The following is a 9,621-nucleotide window of genomic DNA, read 5'->3' as shown; positions in this document are numbered from 1 at the left end:
TAGACATCATTATAGATGGTATATTTACTCATACAGTCATCTAAAGATGCATTAAAACCATTACATAATATTATACTTTTTTTTAGTTGTTAACAGATTATTAGTTGTTCATTTGAAATAGTTAGAGATTTAGAGATTAAATTTGATTTTTTTTTTTTTTTTGCCTTAAATGTTGGAAAATACATCAGCTACTGATCTGCTTAATATAATGTTTGTTAATGACAAATATTAAGAAGTGCTACCAAATCAACACATATTTATACTGTAGCATGATAAACAAACCTGGTAATGAAGTATCTCAAACATCCCAAATGGTCAGTGGTTGGTTTAGTTGTGCAAGGACTTTTAATTTTACGGTATTCTCAAGACTCGATACTAGTAGTTAACTGCGACCTCTTCTGGTCAAGAGCGAACAGACATTTATGTGCTGTTGAGGTCAAAAGTTTACATACACCTTGCAGAATCTGCAAAAATGTTAATTATTTTACCAAAATAACAGGGATCACACAAAATGCATGTACAAAATGATAGTTGGTCACAAGTCCCTTGTTTGTCCATAATAGTTTTGCCCGGTGTTCTCCAGAAAAATCCTTCAGGTCCCACAAATTCTTTGCTTTTTCAGTATTTTTGTATATTTGAACCCTTTTCAACAATGACTGTATGATTTTGAGATCCAGGACATGTGAGGGACTTGGGGGTAAAAACTTTTTGAAGTTGCAGATCAGGGTAAATTTAATCTATTTTGTCTTTTGGGAAATAAGTAAGTATTTAAAAAAGTACTAAAAATATATATATATATTTTGGCAAAATAAGAAAAAAATTGACACATTTTCATTCTGTTCAAAAGTTTTCCCCCCCCGGCTCTTAATGCATTGTTTTTCCTTCTGGAGCATCAGTGAGTGTTTGAACCTTCTGTAATAGTTGCATATGAGTCCCTCAGTTGTCCTCAGTGTGAAAAGATGGATCTCAAAATCATACAGTCAACGTTGGAAAGGGTTCAGATACACAAAAAAGCTGAAAACTCAAAGAATTTGTGGGACCTGAATAATTTTTCTGAAGAACAGTGAGCAGTTTAACTGTTCAGGACGAACAAGGGACTCATGAACAACTATCACTAAACAAAAAAAAAAGATCATCTAAGAATCAAGTGTATGTAAACTTTTGAACAGGGCAATTTTTATAAATTCAACTATTATTTTCTTGTGTATACTGTAAACATCTTTTATGTGAAATATCATATTCAGGTCAGTACTAAATAAAAAAATAACATGCATTTTGTATGATCCCTCTTACTTTGGTAAAATAATTAACATTTTAGCAGATTCTACAAGGTGTATGTAAACTTTTGACCTTACTGTATACGAAGATAAGCAGACATTAATTTATTTGTAGTATACAGTTGCAATCAAAATTATTCAACCCCCTTGACCTGCAAGACATTTTGCTGCAGAGAACAAAATTTTGTGAAAACAATTCAACAAAGGCATCAGAACACTAGTAGAGGAAGTTTATTCATACACATTTGAGTAATTTTGAGAATGTAAGTTGATGACTAATGAAAGAAAATTAAATTGGCTCTAAATGTTCATGTTCAAAATTATTCAACCCCTGTTCAACATTACTGTTTTTTAGTCAGTTATTTTTATGGTGGGGAACAAAATTGTCTTAAAACACAATAAAGCCTTCAGACACACTATTTAAAAACAGAATGAGCTTGAGCTGTTACACATACATACAGTTAGTACATGCATGTGCTGAAGTTGAGTAGCAAATATGGTAAAGTCAACAGAGCTCTCACAAAAGCTATAGAGAAGAAATAGTTTTATTATATTATAAAGTCTAAGGCTGTATGAAGATTTTCAAGACATTTAAAAGTTCCTAGAGACACAGCTGGCAGCATTATTCTTTAGTTTAAAGTGTGTTGTACCAGAAAACCTTTGAGGGTGTTGAACAAAAAAACACAATATCATAAAATGTTTGATCAGAGCAACTGAGAAAAACCTGCAAAGTAGAGCCAAAGACATGCAAGATGACCCAACGAAAGGAGGAAAAACATTTCAATGCAGAGCACAAGATGAACACTAGACAAGTATGGCCTTCATGTTGAGGCATCTTGCCGAATACCACTCTTGACCAAGAACAACAAAAAGACCGACTTGAACATCCTAAAATTGATCTGGATAGACCTGTGGAGTTCTGGAAGAATGTTTTTTGGAGTGATGTGACCAAACTGGAACTTTTTGGACCCATGGATCAGCAGTATGTCTGGTGCAAAAAAGGCAAAACTTGTAAGCAGAAGAACACCATCTCCATCGTCAAACATTGAGGTGGATCAGTCCTGTTATGGGGTTGTTTTACTTTAGCAGGAAGTGGAAAACATGACTGTATGACGGACATCCTGGATTCTTTGAAGTATCAGGACATTTTTGCAAACATTGTGATGCCTTTGGTGCAAAGGCTGAAGCTATTAATCAATTGTCTTTCCTGCAGGACAGTCATCCCAAAGTAAACATCCAAATCTACTTAAGCTTGGTTCAGGGATCAGTCACAGAATGTTCTTGAGTGGCCTGTTCAGTCTCCAGATTTAATTCTCATTGAAAATATTTAGTTGAATTTGAAGAAAGCAGTAGCAATGTGAAACTAAATATTATCAGTGGTCTAAAAGCTTTTTCAGGCGAGGAATGGGCCAAGATTGCAGTAGAGAGGTGACAAGAGCTTCTAAATACTTTCAAGCAGTGTTTATTGCTAGTTTTAAAGAATAAAAGATTCTGCACCAGATTTTACTTTTGGGGGTTGAATAATTTTGGACATGAACATTTAGAGCCAATTTAATTTTCTTTCATTAGTCATCAACTTACATTCTCAAAATTACTCAAATGTGTATGAATAAACTTTCTCTAATAGTGTACTGATGCCTTTGTTGAATTGTTTTCACAAAATTTTGTTCTCTGCAGCAAAATGTCTTGCAGGTCAAGGGGGTTGAATAATTTTGATTGCAACTGTACATTTAGATACGTGTTTACGAAACTCAATAATATACTATCAAAATCCAGTGTTGGGGAAAGTTACTTTTAAAAGTAATGCATTACGATATTGAGTTACTCCATAAAAAAGTAACTAATTGCATTACTTAGTTACTTTTTATGGAAAGTAATGCGTTATGTTACTTTTGCGTTACTTTTTAAATCTGGGCAGGGCTTGCTTGTTTGTTTTTAATATAAAAGTTCTATTTTTTGCAAATGTAAAAGGTTTTCACACCAAAAGCCTCAGGCTTAGAGAAAAGTAAATTGACGTCTGTACAGTAGACCGTAGAAGAAAAATGTCAACTCTTTAGCAATAAAAAAAGGAAAACAAATGTTAGATTATTTTGAGTAATTTTTGCTTATTAGAATGAATTGGATCTTGGAAGGTCGGCAGCAAAAATGGGATTAAATGCAAGATATTTGTATAATTTAACATTTAATTATTGCAGTTTTGCATTTTTATTCATTTCGAGAAAGACTGTATCTGTGTTTTTTTTTTTTACGAATTAATGCATGTTCACATTTATTCTAGAACTAAAGTAACATCTTACAATTTCTCTCAACATGGGGATATTTGATAGAGTTTTTAATCAATAATTTTGTGAAAAAAGTAACTGACTTTACTTATTTGAAAAAGTAACTCAGATATTTTCTTGTCAATTTAAACGTAATGCTTACTTTACTAGTAAGTTGGAAAAAGTAATATTTTTACGTAACTTGCGTTACTTCTGACAAACAAGATATATATCATATAATATAATATAATATCATATAATGATTAAAAATAATGAAAATAAAAAGAAAACAAGAAAATGCAATGGGTGTAATAGAATATGCAAATAAGACCTCAAATAAATCTATAAATTAGGGTATACCTTTCTTCTTTTACCTCAAATCTTTCCAGCAACAATTAGTCAAAAAGTACACAGAAAAACTAGCAATAAAAATAAGTGTTGAAAGTGTTGAAAATTATATTCTTATGTATGTATTATTATTAATAATACATTTGTATTTTATAATCAATGTGTTAATAAAAAACTAAATATTCGTATTATTATGAATTCATTATTTTAATTAATCATATTATTACTTTATCAGTAAAACTAGAAGACTAAAATGAAAACTTGACTCAACTCTGACTTGCAAAAAAATGGGTTTAGGCCATAGACTGTATAAAATAGGTTTAGGCTTACATACGGCGATTTCACAATTTTCCTTCCGCTTCTTTGGTCGGCGGTTTTTGTTTATTTTGCGCTTTAAATACGATCTTTACGGTAAATTTAAGCTCGTCGGCTGAGCTCGTTTCTGATTGGCTGTTGGCGTGTGTGTTAGAATGTCTTGTGCCAAGAAGGCTCGCAGCTGTCAGTCACACCGCACGGCATGACGCACAAACCTCAGAACTGGCGAATTTAGCAAAAATATAATGTTTAGTCGCGTATTATTGTGACCAACAGACTCCGAGACGTTTGAAGGAAAGGGTAAGGCTTCAGATATATCCTTCATGACAGCTCTGGAGGAAATACATTCAGTGTTTTGAGCGCTTTGTGTTAGCTTAGCTGAACAGCATCTGTCATCACCTCAATCAACTAACGTTAACGTTATTAGATTCAAGCGCATCACGTTCTACATTGTGTTTACATGATTGTTAAATACTTCAATGATGGCCTTCCGGTTTAACATGATCAGTATTTAGATTTTCTACCTGTTGCTCTATAGGTTTAAGGCATTAAGTAACGGTTTCAAAGCAGTAGATTTGTTTAATAGGCTTAATAGTTGAAGATCTGATGGCAAGATGCTACACGCAGAACGTATTGATTTTTCAGGCACTTTAGAGATTTTTGCTTCTATACCATATCTTCTTTTAGACTAGTGAAAGAAAACACCCCAAATTCATATTTAAGTGTTTATTTAATCATACTTCATCTTTTGCATCTGTATATTTCAATTACAGTACATATCTTTATAGGCCATATCACTTACATACACCAGAGTTTTTCCCCATATCTTTAATTTAAAGGTTTTTACAGATGGGTTCATTCATCTGAAATATGTAGATTTTTCTAAAAGTCTTAAAAATACTGATTTATGGAGTATACAATATTAAAATCTCACGATACAATAATATCTTGATACAAAGTCCACAACATTGTATTTATAAAAAAAAGAGACGGATGAAAACTTAGGGGGAAAAAATTAAATTGTTGTACAGTTTGAAGTTAAATTATTCTATCTAATGCACTTTGAGATTAAAAAATTAATAGCTTCAACCCATGTTCTTAAGTAAGAAAACTTAGGTCAGAAAAAAAGTCAAAGTCAAGTGATTTGATATGTATCTGAACTTAAAAGCGGATTAACCCTTTTTTATTTGTGGTCTCAGTCTAAATTACATCACACTGTGTTGTAAGAAGCCAAACGAATTAGAATATAATAATAAAAATAACAAAAAATGTAGGCATGTATTGTAAAACAATTGCATTGTAAAATAAATGAAAATGAAAATTTAATAGGTTTATTTTTGCTTTACACTACAGTAGGGAAATTACAATGCTTCTTTCCTAATTTCTACACTTGAAAGAGATATTTTGAATTTGGACTGCAGTAACATTACACATTTAAACCGCTGGCAATAGAGCTTTTAATTTGACGGAAAACAGGCTTATAAAAACGTGTCTCACTACAAATCTAGTGAAATACTGTAATCGTCTACCGCAAAAATAAAGTATAACTGGTGGCCGAAACGTAAGCTAAACTCAAAACACATTCAGTAAGCAAATTCACTGCATTCACTGTGAACGGAGTCGCTCTGAGGTGCGGAAAACACCGGATCATGAGCTTTGAAGCACCTTTTGAAACTCACAGCGAAAACTTAATAAAGGCATTAAACCATGTTGTGCTTTCGGGTTTAGTTTGTTTGACAGATACTGTGGCAAAGCATTATGGAAAATGAATTTTTCACTCTACTCTACCCTATCTTTTTAAACCATAGTACGCAGATGAAGAACTAACCGTCCATGACCCTTCCAACATAATTATGTACTGTGTAAAGACAAAATTATTTTGCTAGGTAGGACCATTATTCCTCGGCTGGGACTGTGTAGAGCCCTTTGAAGCTGCATTGAAACTCTAATTTGTATCTTCCGCCTGTTGACCACCATTGAAGTCCACCATATGGTGAAAAATACTGTAATGTTTTCCTCAAAAAACTTAATTTTAAAAGATTTTTAAAATCTAGACTGGCAACTGAAAACTTGTATTCCCTTACAATCTGGGCTAATAACTAAAGGCTCAAACCCTGGGTTGAGGAAACGCTGAGCAATACAAGTTGTGTCATACTACTTTCCACAAAATCTCTGTCCAAGAATTAACGTCTAAGGGTAGTGTCATATAGTGGTGTGAGATCTGGGCTGGAGTCTGAAAGGCTTTAGGTTTAATCCATGACCTATCTTCATCATTGTGGCCCTTAAAGGATTAGTTCACTGCCAGAATAAAAATTTTCTAATAATTGACTCACCCCCATGTCATCCAAGATATTCATGTCTTTCTTTCTTCAGTTGAAAAAAATGAAGATTTTTGAGGAAAACATTCCAGGATTTTTCTCCATATAGTGGACTTCAACGGAACCCAATGGGTAAAAGGTCCAAAATGCAGTATTAGGGTGTGTTCACACTTGTCATGGTTTGGTTTGACCAAAGACTATAGAATACCCAAGACATGTCACTCGTATAGTTTTGAATGGGGAAAAATGCTACATTCATTATGGCCGCGAAGCCCCGCCTTCATAGTGAAAGAGCCAATCGTTGATTAATAAAGTCATTAGATTAATTGTTGTTAGATGTCCCGGTTGCTATAGAAACAATCAGCGATTTAAGACGTGTGCTCAGTACTGCACATGCGCACTGGCTCATTGAGGTGGAAAAATAAGTGTTTTTAAACGCTATTGGAGCTCAAGAAACCATATTTATGAGGCAGTACATGTTGGATTTCTTTGGAGATTTAAAATATGAAATTTAACCGTTAGTTTGGTGAACAGTTGTGGAAAATTTGATGTTTCCCCATTCAAACAGATAGGAGCTGCACTTGCCTGCCCGAGTAGCATTTCAAAGATGGCCGCCGAGTGACATGACTTGCCTTAAAGGGACTTTGGTTTGACTAAAACAAACTCTGGCATGATTGCTCTGTTAATGCATTTGAGTAAGTGTAATTGCTGGTGCCATCTCAACCATCTGAACCCTGGTGGGCACCAAACAAGCAGACAGAGACCGCTTAAAAGATCTTGATCCGCTTCCAAACAAAGGCTGGTGCAGTTCGAATGAAATATGAACGCAATACAGACCAAATACTTCTAAACGAAACAAAAACATGAAGTAATGACAAGATGTGATGCTATGTTACATGATTTCACAAAGGGAACAATCAGTGTATCCAAAACAAAATGAGAAGAGGGCAAATGTGGAGCAACATAGAAGTAAAGTGCCTTTTATGAGCTCTTTGTGAGTTCGCAGGTGACAAATATAAAATCATATACACGCAACAATGATTGCGCTTTGTCCAGCAGACAGCATTAGGCCGTGTTCACACTTGGCGTCTTTTTTTAACTGCCAGCGTCTGTTTTACATTATAACCCTATGGATTAAACCGTCTTTTCAAAAAAGCCCTGAGCGCTTTTTTTAAACGCCACCATCGTCGTCTTTTTCTGCAGCTCAGAACGTCTTTTTACGCCCTACGTCAAGCGCTTTTTTGACAGCTGACCAATGACAAGCGAGTAGCTAGACGTTTCATTTCCATAACAACAAGAAAAAAGGGGAAAGGTGCCGTTACATAGACTTTTATTTTATTGTTGTGAACCGGCTTTGCCTCCCCGTTAACTTTAAAAAAACCTTCGTGCAGCGCCAATAGCTTCTTGAGCCGCACACCGACATGTACAGTGTCACTGTTGCGCTTCGGGCGTCCCTTTTTCGAGTCCCGGCTCGCAGGTCTTTCCCGATCCCATCCCCCGCTCTCTCTCTCCCACTTCGCTTTCTGTCTAAATACTGTCCTATCAAATAAAAGGCAAAATGTCAAAAAAAGAAAAGAGCCAGCTTCCTTTTTTATTGACATTTCTGCACCACACATAGGCTACTGTTGCAGCTGTTGTTATAGCACAAAAACGACGCCCTCTGCTGCAACGCAAGCTTCCAGATTTTTTGGTAACTAAAAAAACGGCCTTGTCAACTTTTTCTTGTCAAAAAAGACGCCAAGTGTGAACACGCCCTTGGGTGTCTTTAAGTCAAACGAACATTTTCCTTTTGTTTGGAATGTCATGAAATATACGTAATTTAACCCGACCAATCAGGTTGTGAACATATCGCTATGTATTTAGGTTCGGTATCTTTAGGAACATTCTCAAAAATGCCAGTGTGAATGCTAAGTGGACCAGGAATAAATGTATCATGTTCCTTTTTGGTCCAGACCAAATTATCAAACTACAAGTGTGAACACGCCCTTAATGCAGCTTCAAAGAGCTCTGCATGATCCCAGCTGAGGAATAAGGGTCTTATCTAGTAAAACAATTGGTCATTTTTTACAAAAAAAAAAAAAATGGAATTTATATACTAAAATCTATCGTCTTGCTCAAGCTCTGCAATGTGCATCTTCACGCATTACGTAATCACGTTGGAAAAGTCAAACACTGTTAATTCTTTGCCTGTGTTCTTCAATTCAAAATGGTAGGTTAGGGCGAAAAACTCCATCTCATTTTCTTCCCCAACTTTAAAATCACCTGACGTTGTTTTACCTTTTTTTGTAAAGGGCATTTTACTTTCTTTGCGCATTTGCTTTGTAAACACTGGTTCTGTATGTCCACCTAGCATTTGTGGTTAAAAGTATGTAAATAGTTTTTTGGGGGTTTTTTTGAAAATGAATGATCATTTCACTAGATAAGCTCCTTTGAAGCTGCATTGAAACTGCAATTTGGAGCTCCAACCCGTAGGGTCCCATTGAAGTCCACTATATGGAGGTAAATTCTGGAATGTTTTCCTCAAAAACCTTAGTTTATTTTCGACTGAAGAAAGAAAGACATGAACATCTCAGATGACATAGGGGTGAGTAAATTGTCAGGAAATATCTATTCTGGTAGTGAAGTAATCCTTTAATAAAGACACTTTGTAGTTCCATAAATCTCAGAAATGATGGCCGAAACATTGCTTGCTTGCTCACGATGTGTTCATCAATTGTGAGTTCATGCTTTGCCAAATTCACTGGCTTGCTTTCGCTGTGCAGGAACATGTTAGGTCTGGTGTGACTTCCCATTTGATACCTAAAATAACCTTCAGTATCACTTGTTAAAGGTCAAAGGTCATGGGAGGAACAGCCTTACAGAAAGAATGCTTGTATTCTTGGGACACAGTTGTAGCCTCATGGTGAATAATCTGTATTACGTCGTAGCTTGGTAAATTGGGTGTATATGGGCATGGCGATAGCAACAACAAGGTCATGGATTCAAGTCCCTGGAAATGGATAAAAGCTTCTACCAAATGCATACATGTAAAATCACATTGTAAGTAGTTGCTTTCTTGCAGATAATTGTATGTTCTCAGGGCTCGAAATTGCGACCGTTTTG

At 35.1% G+C, this 9,621-nt stretch overlaps 1 protein-coding gene across 1 annotated transcript in view; it reads left to right on the top strand.

Moving 5' to 3' along the window:
• The first annotated feature begins 4,366 nt into the window (after window positions 1–4,366).
• me2 (malic enzyme 2, NAD(+)-dependent, mitochondrial) overlaps window positions 4,367–9,621 on the top strand; it is a 28,194-nt gene continuing 22,939 nt past the window's right edge. The window contains exon 1 of the mRNA XM_073839712.1: window positions 4,367–4,501. The gene's annotated coding sequence lies outside the window, so the exon portion shown is untranslated. The remainder of the gene's footprint in view (window positions 4,502–9,621) is intronic.

The sequence above is a fragment of the Garra rufa genome, chromosome 5 (assembly GCF_049309525.1).
Source record: "Garra rufa chromosome 5, GarRuf1.0, whole genome shotgun sequence".
NCBI lineage: Eukaryota > Metazoa > Chordata > Actinopteri > Cypriniformes > Cyprinidae > Garra > Garra rufa.
Note: the sequence above shows the minus strand (reverse complement) of the source record. Positions and strands in the feature narration are given on the sequence as shown.